Raw genomic sequence first — 18690 nt, forward strand, 5'->3', positions numbered from 1 at the left:
TATTTTGGTCACAGCAATGAAAAGCTGACTAACAGAAGGTTGGCTCTCCTACCCATCAAAGTCCCTGGAGGAGCCTAGGTGGATACTGTGCACACAATGGGTTTGCATCCCAGATAAAGAGCCCTGAACCAAGGGAATGTACGTCTTTTTTAATAGGCAGTAAGCAAATCTGCCTACTCTCAGACCCCTATGCAACCCTCTGCTCAAGAGAAGCGGGGGGCGGCTCACTGAAAGTCAAAGCCTGAAGCTTTGATAGCTGCAGCCTCCCCACTGGGGGAAGAGAAGAATGGAAGAACTTTGGACTGGGCAGAGGAGAATGAGGGGAGGGAAGGTGAGAGGGGGTGAGAAAGATGGTGGAATGAGATGGACATTATTACCCTATGTACACGTATGATTGCACAAATAGTGTGACTCTGCATGATGCACAACCAGAGAAATGATAACTTGTGCTCCAAAAAAAGAGTCAGGGTAAGATTATGTCTCTCAAACTCTCTCTTAGCAGACCTGTTCTACTTACATTCACCAAATTAGTACCTTAGGATAAAAATCAAACCATCAAGTTGTCCAGATGCTGTTTCCATGATATCTGTCATATTCGTCTATTCTTTTTAATCTTCATTGCTATGACAATGACTCAGGTTTCTATCCCTACATACTCAGGCTGCTGAAGTTTTGGCTATATTTCATCTCCCTGCTCGTAAACTTTCCCTACCAACCAATCTGCACAACTCTGAAATAAATATTTTGAACACATTACTTCCATTATGTCAAAACCCAGTTCAGAAACAGTCAATAGATAGATATCCATTGCTTCTAGCCTAAATTTGAACATTCTTATACACACAGCTGGCTGCAAGTGATAATTGCAACTATACTGCCTATGATTTTTCCCCCAGTTTCTTATCCAGCTGGGCTGCCAAATGCAGTGTTCCTCAGTCACGCTGTATCCAGTCACAATCTTTAAAGTCACTCCATCACTACTGAAAGCCTTTTTCTTCTTCCTCCTCAGTTTCTCTTTTAAAAATCCTGCCAAGTTGCCAAGAACAATAGAATAACAAGTATCATGTTGTGTGCCTTAAAATTGATTTAAACTAATGACCCATTTGCCATTTGTATATATTAATCTGGACATTACTCTCTCTATACATATTACTGCTATATACTTTTTATAATCTGCACTGCATTACAAATCACATTATAACTAAGATACATAATACTATGTATTGCTATAATAATAGTTAACCAAGTATATGGATAAAGTATTTCAGATTCTTTTCTGTAAATATTTATTGTCCTTCTTAAAATACAAGGCACGCATGAGTCACCACTATTAATAGTAATGTTTTCCAAGCTTTGGCTTCATCTAATAATGTGGCTAAAACTAGAAATTATATCAATAATGTTCAGTCTGAGAATGTCCTGGCCAATTGAATAAAGAAAAAATTTATGCATTTTACTAAATATTTTATTTCAAGATACTTCTGAGGTTGCAACAGATTAAATTCTGAGACTCCATGGTTCTTTTTCTCTTCTTTTTAATGTGCTGCTTAGGTGATAATCTAAATAGTGCTCATTAAAACTGACTCTCTCTAAAGAAAGATTTCTGACTAGCCAAAATCTGACTTCGGCTAAAGATGGAAGTGACACATTAATACAGATAATGATCAACAAATACATAGAATTATTTCCTTCCATTTCCCATTCAACAATATGTGCAAGGTGACTGTCTTCTGACTGCAAGAGGAAACATGTCACTGATATAAAATTCTCATATTAACAATGTACTGACAACCTGGTGACAGAAAAAGTCACCAAAATTCAATGGAACACTAAAGATAGCAAAAGGTAAATGGCACCCCACTGTAACCAATTACACATGGACTTGAGGAGTAGACAACCTTCAAGAAGCTCAAATCAGTTAAAGGTTTCCAGAACACATATAAACCTAAATGATAATTTCTATGGCCAAGATCTGACCTGGACTCCTACTCACCTTCAGGACTAAGAATCTGAGAGCTCAAAATGAACTTATTTAAGAAAGGCTTCCTGGTCTCATGTCCAACCCATGCCCGTGAAATGCTCTGAAAGTCATGTGGGGATTTGAGTGATGGGTTCGATCTGCTAACTCCATGGATACAAAGACAGTGCAGTGGACCATGGGAGTTGCCTGCTTCAAATAATCATTTCCCTGGGCTATGGACAGGATATGTCACTGTATCAAGACACGGTTTTGCTCTGCTTCCTAGCCGTCATGAACCGATCAGTTTTCCTCTGCCATAACCTTTCACCATGATCTTAGCCTCAACTTGGGCCCAGAGCTATGGAGTCACCAACCATAGTAAGACTATGAAACAAAATAAACTTTTATTTCTAAGAAGAAAAAAAGAAAGAAAGAAAGAAAAGAAAAAGGCAAGGTTTTACAGTCTTGAGAGCCTCCGGTTGGCTGCATATTTGAGAGAGATCACATTTCAAGCTGTCATCTGCAGTGTTTTAGGATTAAAAATTTTATTTCACCAATTTACACTATGTTCCCCTCACATTCCCAGATAAATCCTACATCTCTACTTCCTCAGAAAAGCAACAAGTATGTGAGAAAGACAGTGGAACCAAAATCTTCAAGACATGATGGATGACCCTAGAATGTTGTTCCAACTGGTAACCAAAGACACCTACAGCAGAGTCCATCAGTCTCTTGGGTGATAGTTTCTACTAACCAACATTTTGGGAGAATGATCTGCCAGTAAACCAAACACCTTATAATAAGTAGAGCACAAATGAAAAGCAAACAATTTTGTGGCATGCATTGCCACAAAATGACTTCAAATTACTGTAGCACTTAGTGTGCTGTGTTTCACTTGCATGACTGCTTTTTCTTCCTTTAGATCACAAAGTGTCTTTTATTTGTATCTCTCTGCTTTGTAGTAGGTACTCAACAAATATTCGTGGAATAGTTTAATTAGTCATTGTGGTCTTACATATATGTTGTTCAAATATATATAAATTAAACTTGCTACTCAGCACAGAGACACCTCTCTTTTTGTATTGTTGAAAATAAAATGACCAAGACTTACAACCAATGTAATGGTAAGCTAGACATAGAGAAGTAACAACTAACACACACCTGTGAATCAGCCCTACTGGTACCATGACTCCTTTTCTGTTACTGCATCTTGCCCCTTCAGGGCCACATTTAAGTCACAGGTTAGCTTTCATTTGATCCATGTTTTGTTTGATAAATCAATGTTCTGTTTCACATTCCAAGAAAAACAAATCTAAATCTCCCCTTCCTTGGAAAAGCTACAAGTAAATAAGATGAGAAAGAGTAAGCTCAATCAGGCTTTTCATGCATGCCAGATGGCCCTACAATGGTAGTCCCATTTGGTAAACCAAGACACATTGAACTTGTTTTTACCTGGAACTATTTGTAGTAGAATGGTTTCTCTTCATGTTACCAGGGCACAATTGTGTTATATTTTCTAACCTCCATGTTCATTGATGTTGCTTTGAATATATCAGTAAAAGAAAGCTTTACTTAACTATATTACAGAAATTTTTAAGAAACTTTTGTAGAAGTAGGTCAAGGTATAGAAGACATCAGGTTTTCAGAAAGAAAGTCAGAAATAAAGAAGCTTGAATTCCTTACAATTGCTTTGGTTGGTGTGTTCCTCCAGGTGCTGCTTCTGAGCTTGACTGTGGTGGGGCCAACTTGACTCACAACCAAAGAGGGAGCTGCCTTGACCTGGGCTTTTATTCCTGACATGGGGTCACATGGCCTTGTCTTCTGTTTATTGCAACAACAATACTAAAAACTGGAGAATCACTACACCAATTTTCATTAAAAAATGCAAAATATTTATCATAAATCTCCCACCTTCTCCATCACCTACATTTCAAATAGAAAAGGAAGGCATTTAGGATATTTTTGAAACGTACCACACACAAAACTGATGCAACTGGATAAAACTTCAAGTCAGACCAAAACAACCCAAAAATAAGATCATAAAAACACAGCAGCCACAAACTTATGAATAAAAAAACTATATACATAGTTATGGAAAAACAAAAAAATATTTAAGGCTCCTGACGGATAGACTCCAGGAACTTCCTTCTCTAAATAAACTCCCACATTGCATGAGGAAAAATAAATAAAAACTATTGCAGGAATGGGTTCTGGTGAACCAAAAATAGCTGCACCAGCTAAGCCTATAAGTCATGCTCCTTCCCTCTGCATCCCAACCTTATTTCACACACGCACATTCAAATTTACCTGTCATGGGACTTGGAAAAGGAAGCCAAACATGACAAAAGATAAACCTCCAAATTAAACCTTATATTTTTGCCTTAAGCAAGGAGGGAGACTGTCTCATTTATATCACAAGAAAACTCCAGAGAAAACAACTACTCTGTATGCAAACTCATTAATAAAAATTAACATCCATTTTATTTGAAAAGAAACTCCTCTCCTTCTTCCTTCACATACTACTAAAAGTTGCCTTGAAAACTGGATTTTCTATTCATATATTTGGTTCCCTGAGTCTTTCTGAGACACCCAAACTACACCCATAGGCTCTGGGTGTAGATGAAACTGGTTTCATCTCCTGCAACCCCCAAGGAAGTGAGTCGGACACAAGCTTGCACATGCCCAGCCCTGCTCAACAGGCTACATTCCAACCTGGGTCATTCCCTGGATGTTCACTTGCCTTTGAGAAGTGCTGGATCTTCCCCTAGGGCTAGTTCAAGAAAAACAGTAAGCTCCTTCCCTTGGCAATGGGAAAGAGCAAACCCACCCCACTCTATGAACATTGAGCAGGACTAAACCTAACTTTTTCCCAAGGCATATTTAAAAAAAAGGAGAAGGTAGTAAGAAGCACCTCTTGGGGGTGGTGTTGTGGCTCAGGGGTACAGCACTTGCCTAGCACGTGTGAGGCCCTCAGCACCACATAAAGATAAATAAATAAAATAAAGGTATTGTGTCCATCTACAACCGAAAAAAACTAAACAGAAAAACAAAAAACACCTCTTTGATAGGCCTGAGCTTTTTAGGACTCTCTCATCCTTACACAATACCAAAGCTATGGCGAGAGTGATACCATGATACAACCACCAACACACCGTGCCTGGATCCAGGCCTATTGGTGCTGCAGCCAAACTTGGAGACTTGCAAATCTGAAAAGCTCTGGTCAGAAATACAGATAGTCTTGACTTCCAGCAAATCAGTTCAATAACATTCACAATCGTGCACAACCAGAGAAAAGACAGTTGTACCCCATTTGAGTACATCGAATCAAAATTTTTTTAAAAATTCACATTAGTTTCTTTAATCAAATCTTCAGCATTTCAAATAGCTGGTACTAACAGTGTCTAGGTAAAAATATTTTTTCCTCCTGAAATTTAGATAGGAAAATAAAGGCTAAAAGAGATGGAAAGATGTGTTTCTGAATCATGAACTGTTTTGCAAAAATAAAATGTACAGGAATCGAAATTTTAAGATGAGCCACAGACAAGAAAATGTAATAGTCCAATGGAGTGAAAAGACACTCAACTCACCAGTAATAAAGAAAATTCAAGTGAAAATCACAAAAATACAGTGTTGCATCTAAGCCATTCAGCGAAACTGAAAAAGTTGTATAACAGCCTGTGTTGAAAAGGTGCTGGAGAGACAGGTCCTCTCAACATCACATCTCTGGCTTCTGCTTTGATTATTTAACCCTTAAAAATCAACCTACAGAATAGAAGAAATAGACCTAAGGAGAAATGTATAAAATATTTACTGCAGCATTGTTAGCAAGTGACAGAAAGCTACAACAATTGAAATCAGTGCAGTGTAACTACACTGTAATGCTACATTTCAGTTATTAAAAATAATGAACTGAGCTGGGTGTGGTGGTGCACACCTGTAATCCCAGCAGCTTGGGAGGCTGAGGCAGGAGGACCTCAAGTTCAGAAACTTAATGAGGCCCTAAGGAACTCAGCAAGACCCTGTCTCTAAATAAAATACAGAGGAGGAGTGGGGATGGGTCCCAGTGGTTAAGTGTCCTTAGGTTCAATACCTGGTAATAATAAATAAATAAATAAATAAAAATAATGAACTGAATCAACATGTATTGATCGTGAGGAATTTTCTTAGTATATTGTGAAATGCAGAAAGCAAGTTGCTGAGTCATGTTTGCACACTACCCATGTGGAAGAGGAATAAAAATACCTTTTATATGCAAACATGAATATCCCTCTGTGAGTTTGTATGAACACTGAGGAAGGTGAGAAAGAACACATGATAATGTATTAATGCTGGGCTATTACTACAACAGATGAGACTGCACAGGGAAAAGGAAATTATTAACTGTTTTGCATTTGTCAGTATTGTTCGAGTGGTTACAATAAGCATGTAATGGATAAAATTTTCTAAAATTTGTATCTTAAATTAAAATTTTAATATAAATGAATAAGAAAGGATTTTACAAGTCAAAAATCTTACAGATAGACATAGGTGCTCCTCCCTAGTCAATTTTGATACATATAGTGTTTAATCCTGGCTGTTTATTTATTAAATATCCAGAAAATATGAGTTTAGGTTCAGGAGTCCTGTGGTCTCGCAACTGTTATAGAAAGGGAGTCTTCACTGACATTTATCTCAAATTACTCTCAGTACCCTTGGGAGTAATTTGAGGTAAATGTCAGGAAAGATTCCCTTTCTATGACAAATGCTTCATTTCCATTCACTTCAGCCACCAATTATTACTAGGCCTTTTCAATGGAATTAGAGAACATTTAAATACATAATATCATAGATATGGCTTGATTTTGCCTAACAATATTAACTGGGAAGTTCAGAAAATTATTACAGAAGACAAGTAACAACAAAAATGGTGGAATGTTTATCATTCAAAAGTAGATTATAATGCATCATGGTAAATCCATGCATCGTAAAACATCATTTTCCAGAAGAACAAATTAGTGATAACATAAAGTTCAAAATATCATATTAATTAAAAAACATACATGTCTGTAGTTTCAATTTTATATCAAATATTATATAAAATGAAAATATTTTCTATGAATAAAAAAATCTCATAAGAAGGAAATTCACAAAAAAATCTTCAAAATGAGTATTATTGGGAAGTGGATTTGTGAGCAAATTTTTTTTCACTACTTCTAACTACTTTCACCTATTATTCAAACTTCCTATGTATCATTCTAGAATGTCTTCCAGGGGGCCTCGGTATCATACCTACTGACTGTACCACAAGTTGGTCAATAACATCTCAGCAGAGCCTGTGTGGCTGTGGCCTTTCATAGGTGTAAAATAAAATACAAACTAGACTCATGGCAGAGGGTCAAGGTCAGGAGCCCCTCAGCACTGGAGTCTGCCAGCCTCCTGTACCAGGAAGCCTGCAATCCAGCCTCACCAGTTCATTATTTGGGCCCTTTATGCTCCCATGTTTGCTCATGCTATTCTTTGGCAAGTTGTGCCCTTCCCTACTATTTTCATGTGCCCAATGTCACTTCATCCTTAAAGCCCAGGTCAAATGGTTCCTACACTGTGAAGCTTTCCTCAGATACTGCTTCCTTGGGGGATGTCGTACCTTTTTGACTGGTACCATTCTAGCACTTACCACCTTGAATTTAGTGTTTCTGAGGCCTTTCTTATGACCTCTTCCAGAGTAGAGACAAGACCTGACTCATAACTCAGGCTCAGACACTGAGCACAGCTGTGACATACAATTGGTGCTAAAAAGTATTTTGATGAAAATTCAATACATGGTTGGCTAAAATGAAGTATAATATTATATCTTACAAAATCATTGAGTCATTAGAGCCTCTTGCCCCAAATCACCAATTAAATAACACACACAGGAAGAATCATTAGATCAGAGAGTTCCCCTGAGGGGGTCATGGAGCTTATGGAAGAGAAGCTGTTTTAGATTTAAAATAAAAATCACAGGCCATTTTCCCCTGTTCTCAATCAAGATTGGATGTTACATACACAAAAATAGAAGGAATAGATGGGTCATTTCAGCTGGCTCAGTGTTATCACCAAAGAACAATCTATATATATATATATATATATATATATATATATATATATATATATATATAAAATATGTATACAACACAAATTACTTCCTTTCACTATTTACAGTTTTGATATTAATGGGAGGCAAATGCATATACACCTAAATTATGAATGATGATTTATTTCATATAGAGTGGGCAAAGGAACTTGAATGAATCAAACAGCACACCGATCAACCACTCAGCCAAAGTGGGTCCAGATTTTAGAAGGTGGCTAAAGGGACAGTGTCTTTGGAGACAGCTGAGCAGGACACAGATAATCAATCAGACAGTTCCCAGCTTCAACTCCCTAGCAGAACTGTCCTCTTGCCTGTCCTGTCAGACAGGGCTTCTATTCCTACTTCAGTCAATAACAGATATAGAGAATGAGAAATTCCCAAGATAATGAAGCCTGAGAAAAAGAAGTAAAAATGAAGGCCATATACTGACGGCCTTCATCTCCCAAGACAAGTGTTTTCCAGGTGCCGGCTGCAGACAGGGAGGTGTTTTATCACCCCTAAAGTAACAGTCTCTAGGAGGCGTTCATCTCTTCCAAGGTAAATCCCTGAATAAACAGCTGAGATGACTCCTGAGGTTTGCGTCCTGCCAGGTCTTTTTGTGCTAACAGTGAGAACTCCTCACAGCACTGGAGAGTCTCATGCTCTCAGACACACTCACTCCATCGCTTGCTCTGGAGATAAATGACTACCGAGGAACATGTAATAATTAGGAATGTTGAATTATTGAGGAAGAGTGTCTATCTTTTGTCTCTATTTTCTGAAAACATTTCCCATATTTCCAATGGAAAATTTTCCCAAGAAAATCCACTTTTAAATCTGTTTGTGATTCATGCAATTTTCAATTTTCAACACATTTTTAAGGAATGATTGAATCTAGAACTATTTCTTAAAAAAAAAAAAAAAAAGAAGTTCAACTCTTTTAAGAATTTATTAATGGAATTTATGGCATGCAAAACACAGAAGCAGGAAGAGGCCCAAGGCCTCTTTCAAAATTCTTCTCAGACGACAAACAAAACTAAAAAATAGAAGTCTGCAAAAGATGATGGAAAGAAGAGCTTAATAATCAGTTTTCAAGAACACTTTATTTTAAAAAAAAATTTAAAAGGGCCGTCTCAGAAGTTTAACATGGTGTAGCAACTGTGGAACATGACAAGGACTGCAGACTCTTCCCTGTGTCCCATGTAACCTGTCCCAGGCAGTGAGGTGGTGACCCATCCACTAAGGAACTTCATCAATGTCACAGAAACACAAGGAAAGTTGTGCTCTATGATTCCAAAGCATTTTTATGCCTCCAGATAATTTTAAATTTTTCATCCACATCTTATTTCCCATATTTGGTGATATAATTGCTTAACTGTAGCAAACTTTACTTGAAAGAAGTTTCTTAATGCACAGAATTTAACCCTGGACTCTTTCTTGGTCTTATGTATCATGAAAATGTAATTATTTAATATCTCATAAAAACTTAGCAAGACTTTTTTTTGGCTGTTATTGGTTAAATATCAAATCAATGAATTCCAGCCTTAGATCCTTCAACTTATAACTCAGTTCCCTAGTTGAGTAGTTAAAAATGCTTATCTAAATTTAAAAAAATCACTCTCTCTTTAGAAGGCAAGGAAACTTTTCATGTCTCAAGGAAAAGTTACTTTCTCATCCAAATCATATTTTAGTTTCTCAGCAGTGTCTGGGTTCTACAGGCTATTTGTCTCCCTAGGTGCCAGAATAAATCAATAATGTTATATGTTAACAGGTTTATCCCTAAGAAAATCAGCTAACTTAATCCATTTTGGCTTTAAAAATTTAGCCTGGGTTTCTCAGCCTCAGCACTACTGACATTTTCTAAATGGAGAATTATGTGTTGGGGGCAGGAACCTGTCCTGTGCATTATAGGATGTTTAGCAGTACATCTGACTTCTGCCAACCCCATGTGAGTGGACCCTTCCTCCCAAGTTTGACAATCAAACATGTCTCCAGTAATTGTCCAAAGTATTGACACTGTGCCACACACTGTGCTAGGAGTTTTATACACTTTTGTTTTTTTTTTTCTCAAAGTGCTGAGGATGGAACCTAGGGCCTCAATCATGCTAGGCAACCACTCTACCAATAAGCCATGTGCCCAGACTTATCCACACTATTTCATATGGGTAAGTTAAATATCACTGCCTCTAACTCATAGATGAGAAAATTGATATTCACAGAGAGAAAGTGGTAGATTCAGGCTCCTCTGTTTTTTCTGTATTCATGTGACCCATCACCTAAATGTGTTCTGGCATCCCCAGCTTTGGAATCTGATCATGTTTGTGGTCATGTGGTCATGTTTATAAAAATATTTCCCCTGCTCCATGCATCCAAGTAAGTGTGTTCAGGGATAGAATTGGGTGGTAATATACCCAGTGAGTAGAGATGGAAAATGGAGATTTTGAAATTGTTCCATCTCTAGTAAACAGCTGAAAATCATTTATCAACCTGATCCTACAAGTTTCAAACACATGGGCAAGACAGTAGACAGAAGACTCCAATTGCCTGAAAGCACTTAAAGGACAATTAAGAGTCTCCCAGCAGCTGATTGCCTTATGGGTTGACTCTTTTGTTATCAAGATGCACCGGAAATTGACTGCAGACCTCTATCCCGAAAGCAGTCAGACCTTAGGCTTCTTCCTTTGGAGAGCAAAGCAGAGTACAAGATCACACTCAGTCCAGCCCGGGCAGAAAGTGCTGGTCTTGGCTTGATGCCCAGGGCACAATCCTAGTTCCTGGTACAGCTTTGACTGTGCTGACCTTCCCACATCCTGGCCTCAGAGCCCCAGGGCTAACTGATCATGTGGCCTGCCCCAGGCATGTGACCTGAAGCTGGAGCAATTTACTAAGTGGACTCCAGCAATGAGCTGCTGTTCACCTATAGCCTTCTGACATTCCCTACCTCCGTCTTTCATTTCCTTTTCTCTGCAGATGCCAATGACCTTACTGTTTTGGGCAATGGACACCCAGGCGCCTTTTTAGACCCTGAAAATTAGATCACGTCACCCCTCATCTCTGAGGTTTACTGGCTTTCAATTCCCCTTTGACTCTTACCACCACTTCCCCAGTTAGGCACACTTTGCTTCCTGCCACCCACTGATAATCTGAACCCTTCACACTAAAAAGTCAGGAAAAGCAACCAGCCATGTGGTTATACCCTTCTGGGATACATCCTAGTTGAGAGTAATCATGGGAAAGACAACTTAGGAAAACATTAAATTATACGTTATTTTATAAACAGCAAGTTTGTATTCCAGATTTGTGCTATTACTTTCTACCTAGGGAGAAACAAACTTGCTTTAAAAAAATCCTTTTGACTACCTGTTTAGAGTTCTAAAGCCTCTACTTTTCAAGTCTTTACTTTTGGGCCTGGTAGGCAAAAAGAGAGGAGTATTTACTGATTTAGGGGTAAATACTCCCCAAAATTCTTTGTGGTAGGAAAAGAACTGAGAAATGAAAATCAGCTGTAGAAAAACAAGGAAAGTTATATTTCATGCAGGTCTGAGCTTGTGAATTTGCTCATATTCCATAATGAACTGGATCACATGGAGAATGTATGCATTTTAGAGGTATTAGAGATTACAAAGAGAACAGACCTACCAAGATGAAAGAGTAAAGTGATTCAAGGGATTGGAATTGATTCAAAGTAATCGCACATAGACTTTCATCTGGACAAGGGACATGTCTAAAAACTGTCACAGAGGGGACTTATTCAAAGAGGACTGTCAGCTCTTTCCCTAGCAAGAAGTAAGAATGATGATGAGAAGTTCAGAAGAATAATTGTGAGTCTGTTTTAGGAAATATTTTCCAATTGTAAATTAGATGTAACTTTACATGCAATACAAAAGGCTAGGGAAATCTTTTCTGGAGATGCTGGAGGGAGATTCGTCATATGCTTATTCTGATTTAAAAGTACAGACCTGGTCAGATAGCTCTGAGAAGGAGCATTTTCCTTTCCTTCCTCTTCCTTTCCCTTCCTGCCCAATTATTTAGGAATGTGCCTACAAGTCTGATATTAAGGGGGAGGAATATGAATGCTGAGTCTACCACTAATGGGTCAAGTGATTCTGAGCAAGATCCTTCCTGACTCTTACCTCTGTGCCTCATATGTCAAATAAGGGTGACAGCATGTCATATCTATAAGTCTGTGTGGATACCATGGTGATGAGTGAGGTAGAGAGTATGAGAATAGTCTGATGTCAAATACAGAAATATAAGGGGAAAAGGGAAATTCTATTTTCATGAAAATTTATTGTATAATTTTAATGGAAACTGATAAATACCAAAGTATATGTTATGGATAAAATAAGCATCTATTTAAAATTATCAAATGTCATATACTTCCTAAAAGCTGCTGAAAACATAATTCAAGAAACACTCAAGATATGATAGATTTCTTAAAAAATAATTTGGCATTTGTTGATCCTGCATTGAGACAGAAGCCAGGATGATAATTATTTATTTTCTTTATTTGTAGGGCATCAAATACCAAAACTTATTTATACATTAAAACTACAAGTAAGTCTTTGCATTAATGCAACAGTAATCAAAGTGTTGGAACTACCCTGTGTTTCTGGGGCTACCATAAGTTCATGCTTGATCTTATCTTCTCTCTGTGACAGTCACAAAGATTTAGGATTTGGGATGAAGGTTTAAAATAAAATGCAGAATCTTAAAAACAACCAGTTTTAGAAATCATAGAAAGCTTATTTTTTTTTCTTATTTTCCTGAGTTTTTTATGATTCATACATTTAAAGCCAAATTCAAGAGCATGATTTCAGGCCTACTAAAATTGGATCTGTGAGGTCAACCTTGTGCGTCCATGTATTTTTAAGCTCTGCGGGTGACACTGATGGGCAGGCAACCAAGGTTGAAAACCACTGATTTTAAATGATAGGATACAGAGTGAGCCCAGCACTAGTCCAGGTCTTGTAGAAACCATGGTCATCAGACAGGCAGGGCCCCCATTCTTCTGTGGCTTGAGATAGATGATGAGGTGAACAACAATTCACCTGGCTGGACAGTGCTAACAGGGCACTGTGACAGGACGACTGAAGAAAGGGCTTCTGCTCCAGTGCATGACCACCAACAGAAGTTAGGGATACCTCTCCAGGGTGGGCCAGCAGTTCTGACCTTGAGAGGCTGCCAGGGAGAGGTGACAGCTAGTTCAAATGTCTTGCTTGGTACATCTGTTGAGGGGTTTTTTGTTTTGTTTTGTTTTGTTTTGTTTTTTGTACCAGGGATTGAACCTAGGAGTGTTTAACCACTGGACCCCATCCCCAGCCCTTTTTTTTTTTAATTTTGAGATGGGGTCTTGCTAAATTAATTAGAGCCTCACTAAGTTGCCGAGACTGGCTTTGAACTTCCGATTCTCCTACCTCAGCCTTCCAATTACAGGTGTACACCACCATGCCCAGCTTCTGATGAGTTTTTGTTTGCTTTTGAGACAGGGTCTTGCTCTGTTGTCGGGGCTGGTCTCCAATTCCTGGGCTCTGATGAACCTCCCACCTGGGCCTCCGGAGTGGCTGGACTACAGGAGCCTGCCTCAGCTATGTGATGGGCTTTAAACCAACAACAACAAAAAAAAACAACAAAAAGCTTAAAAATGCTGAGAATGTAGAGCATTTCTTCTAGGTCATTTCCTGCTGTCAGTTGCCATTTCTAATTGATTGTAAACTAGAGGTTGACAAGGGACAAGAAAAAGGTCATGTTTAATATTGATCCTATAATTAAGTTTAAAAATTTGAACTCTATAGGTGAGCCCAGACCACAGCTAGGGAGGGATTCAAGAGCATATTTGCTTTTTTGTTTTCCCCTAGAGGATTTCCACAGAATTCTCCGACTGTCTGAATCATGATATCTGGGAGAACCGATCTATAAACTGATCTGTCAGTGTTACTCCACAGGAAAACAGAAGCCTCTAGGGTTGTAAGCTCTTTGAAAGCCTGGGCAAGGCCTTCATCCCCACCAACTCCCCAGCTCAAGCCACAGGAGCTGCTCAATCAAAAGGTGTTGCATAATGACTATGTGCCAGCCAGCACCCTTGCTAACACTGAGTCTGGTATGGAAAAGGACATCTATACCTTGACTCATACATTTTTTAAATATATATTTTAATAAATGTACATTTTTATTCACATGTGCTTTACCTGTTTTTCATTTATTTATTTTTCACATATGTTTTCATATTTTATATACATGTTTTGTATAGGTATGCATGTGTTTTCATACACATATAATGTTGTCCTTCCCCAGGAATCTATGGCCTTGTAATGCCCCCTCCAGCTACACAACCATAAGGAGGACTCCTCACAGAAAAATGGCCTGGGACTCTCCAGCTATACTTAAGCCCACAGATTCTCAGCTATCTCTTCTTCACAGTACTCTTGAGGGCTGTGGCACACCCTATCAAGAACACTGACCCTGTGGAACAATGACCTTCTATGGTGAGAAGAGACCTTTCCTCTACCCGACCCCACCATAGAAAGCACACCAGAATGGGAGGAAAGGAGAAGATGCGAAATGGGAATGTAAACATAGGTAGCTTGGAAAGAAGTCACTAAGTCCTTCTGCCATACCCTGGGGGACAGATCTTAGCTGCAACCCCAGACTCCTAGATTCAGAATCGCAGTATAATATAAGAATATGGTCTTTGGAGTTAGTTATGGTCTTGGGCCTGAACTTAGTCTCAGCAATACAGTCATTAGTTGAACAACCAGGAGGTATTCAGAGGATTATATGAGATTCAGTTGTACAAAATGTTAGGTACAATGTCTAACACATAAAAATAAAGACCAGATATTGGCAAAGATTATGACAACCAGTTAGGCAGAGCTGAAATATAGAGGCAGTGCCCTGGTAGTTCAATGTCTGTCACTGAGGACATGGATACTGATCCATCTTTCACATCTGTCATGGATCCAGGTCTCATTGGAGCGGCCACACCAGGACCTGGCTTTATTACCAAGACACTCAGTGGGTCTGCGAAGACCAGGAGAGAGCAAGTTCATGTGAGGGAGTACAGACTCAGGCCGTCCACCAAGCAGATGGCACAGAGCGCCTGCTTGGTGTTTAGAACTACACCTGAAATTTTCTTTTCTCTCTGTTTACTTAGGAACCCAGAAAAGTGGGTTCGATCCTAGCTTGGAAGTTAACAGAAGAACAAAAATCGATGCTTATTTCCTTACAAATGAAGATGGGCAGCATATGGACCAGCTCTTAAAGTACTAATGCACACACCTACACACACAAAGACAAGCCTTTGTTCCTCCCCCAGCTTATGGAAAAGGTCTCTGGCAACAGCACGTCCCCTGGTGGCTGGGTGATGTCACAGTAGATTTTTCTGCACTGAAGGAGAAGTATGCATAAGTCACATCACAGCTGAGTGCCCATTTCTCTTCCCCTTATTATACTGTGTTCTAACTTACCAGCAAGTATACCATGCTGAGATCATATAGAAGTCCCACTGTAGAAGGAAAAGTGGAATTTTCTTTTGTTTTCAAAAATTTTATAGCTACACATTAATCCAGAAGAACTTCATGTGGCTTGGATCAGCTGAGTTTTAACATACGTGGCATTAAGGACAGGTGTCAATGTGACTGGGTGATAGTTAAATACCTACAGCTAAATGGCTGGTGTCCTGAGTGTCAAGTCAGGCTCATCAGCAAAACAAAAACTTCCACTCGGAGTCAAAGCCAGCCTCCACCCACCTCACCCACAGAGAACAAAGCACCCCCTCCCCCCCATAGCATGTTACAGAGACTATTAGGAAAGTCGGTGGTTATGTGATAGCTATGTCAGGGTCCTTCATTCATAATTTTGTTCAAATCTTCTATGATTCCACTTAGATTCTGCCTTGGAATAGCAAGTTCCATATGCTATTACACTACATGAATACTGTCTCTTTATTTTTCCTAAACTTACTTGTTAAAAAATTAGTAATAGTTCATCACAAGGTATATTGGTGTCCAATGAACAGAGGGTAGAAAAATCAAAAGTCCCTAAAGGCTAGTGTAGTATGTGAAGTTTCCACAGCTGTTTATTTCTTTCTTGCCCACAACTCTTTCTCTTTTCAGATGTTAGGGAGAGAAACATGCTTAGAGTATGTTTGGTCTTACACCCAGAATGTCTGCACCCTGCTTTTCTATTTTAAAAAACTACATTAAACGCAGAAAAGCTGACTCAGTCCTAGCTTGCAAGTTAACAAAGAAAACAAAAATTGATGCTTATTTCCTCAGAAATTAAGATGGGCAGTAGACAGAGCAGCTAGTAAAGTGACCTGGCAGCCAGATAGAAACCCTGCTCTTCTTGCATATCTATAATGCAGTACAAGTCATACTTGCAAGTGGGAAAATTCCTTTAAAGTTTCACTTAGAAGAAGGATTACTATTTGCCAATTTTTAAGCATATATTATTTCTTTACCATTTCCTCTTGAAATTAAGGATACAGAATTGAATCCACATTTTGATGGAATCTGGAAAAGTACATTTGTCCCCTTTTCACTGAGAAAAGGAAAAACTTGCTTGTGTTCAAAAAACACATCAAGTAGGAGCATAATGGGTGAGATGCAAGCGCCAAAGGACAATCTGTTCTTCTACAAAGCCATCCAGTAGGAATTAAGGGTAAGAATATTACAGAAAATGTTATTTGAACAAAATAATGACAACAACAAATCCATTGCCAACAACGAAGTAAAACCCAAGGTCAGCAAGGAGTGATTCCATTTAAAAGAAAAATGTTAATTATAGAATGGATGACAACTGAGTTTAAAACCCTGTGAGGATTCCATATGATACCATAGAACATCATAAAAATGGAGCCAATACTGACTGCCCATTTCTCTTCCCCTTAAAACACTGTGGAGTCGAGACCACTCCATACTATTCCCTTGGTAGAAAAAAAGAGACTGAATGCACCCTAAAAACCCTAAAAGCTGCTCACCTAACATGGATGGCTCTCAGTCTCACTGGCTTCCCACTACAAATTTGGTTGTTGCATGCCACCAACCTCAGTACTGTTTTTAGAGAGAATGACCCAAGAAATAAACTAAAAAGAAACTACAGAAAATGGAGAACCAGAGACAACAGTCAACTTCACTTGGAGCTGGTTGCAAGTTTAATGTCTTATATTTGAACAGTCTGAAAAACCAGGAAAGGCATATTAATTCCTGCCACTCACAAAGACACAGCTGGTAGAAATAGTTCAAATTAGGACCAATATAGTTCACAGAAACTATTTCCAGTCTGGCACTTTCAATGACTTTGAGGTTAATTGTCTTCAGCTATAGAAGGAAGTAGCAAATGTTTTTGGAGCAGAAAGCTCTCTCTCTACTTCCTGTCTTTCTAATCCTTGGTACTTTAATGCTACTAAAGGAAGGGAAGTGGGAGGGTGAATGTTATGAGGATCTATAATTTGACTTCCTATGTCTCATGCCCTTTTTGATTTGTGTTCTGTCAACTCTTAAGTTATTGTTACTATTGCTTTTACTTTTACATCCTTCTCTGTGTGGTGCACTTTAAACAGATCTGAAAACAAAATGGTTCAGTTGACTTCAAACTCATGTAGTCAGGAAATAAAATCAAGTTCCTACAGTATCAGATTTGGAACCACTTCAGAGTGAAAAGGAAATAACAATGAGTTTGGTGAAAGGAGACTTGTGGAAAAGTACCGAGCAGAGAGAGGTTGCCAAGTCTCATCACTGCTCTCCCCGCACGTGACAAGCACTCTTTGGACAACACCCATGAAATCAAAGGCATGGATGTTGATCATGAGAAAAAAAAAAAAAGTTGAACTTAAATAAAACTAATGGCCGGATACAACAGTGTTTCTTTTGCAGAAAATAACCAAAAATACTTCTTAAATTAAGCATACTGTAAAAGATGCCCATCTTCCAGCTGCTGTTTGAAATTTTTTGCTCCCAATCCAGTTAACATCATTTTCCTTTGAGGTCAAAGTGTGAATTGAGTTTTCAAACACTTCCACTTTAAATGCTTGCACATGGGTCACCTTTGTGCTTTACCCACACAAATCCTACATTTGGAACAGAGTGTACAACAGATCTTTATTGACCTGAAAAAGAATAAACTTAGCAGTTTTCCTAACTGGGATAATTATTATAAAATAATATGTATAACTTGTTTAGTTCAGTATAGAAAACTGTCTTTTTCTAACTTGAGCATATTATTTTAAAGTCTAAATGGGAAAGGTAATCCAAGAAAGTTTAGGGCAGAGGTGAAATCATCGGAGATGGCTTCTATTTATATCAAGATGACCAGGCTTCTCAGGACAGACCCAACTGGTGGACAATAATTGGTACCTAAGGCATCCACCACAGCAGAAAAAAACTATCCACCTCCCCTTTAAGCTAATTCCCTAAAAATATTGTAATGCTTTTGCTAAGGAAGACTTAAAATTACTATCAGGAATCTGCAATCGGAATGTCTTCCATGTAAACTGGGCTTATTGGTATATATGAAATGAAACTAAACATGCTTATGATTTGACCTCAAAGTTGTAACTGTCCTACCAGCCAAGTTGAAATCTTCTGACCATAGAATACCACACATGCTGTTTCGATAGGAGTCAAGTATTTTTGATGCA

The 18690-nt window shown here is 38.5% G+C and overlaps 1 protein-coding gene across 4 annotated transcripts in view; it reads right to left on the reverse strand.

Moving 5' to 3' along the window:
* The window catches only part of TPD52L1 (TPD52 like 1), an 89796-nt gene that overhangs the window by 47283 nt on the left and 23823 nt on the right, over positions 1 to 18690 (reverse strand). Inside the window, exon 1 of one of the 4 annotated variants that reach the window (XM_079148279.1) lies at positions 3644 to 3665. The exons of the other annotated variants lie outside the window; for them this stretch is intronic. The gene's annotated coding sequence lies outside the window, so the exon portion shown is untranslated. Of the gene's footprint in view, positions 1 to 3643; positions 3666 to 18690 lie in introns of those variants that run through there. 4 annotated transcript variants of the gene reach the window in all.

This window comes from Sciurus vulgaris, assembly GCF_902686455.1.
Source record: "Sciurus vulgaris genome assembly, chromosome: 7".
Classification (NCBI taxonomy): domain Eukaryota; kingdom Metazoa; phylum Chordata; class Mammalia; order Rodentia; family Sciuridae; genus Sciurus; species Sciurus vulgaris.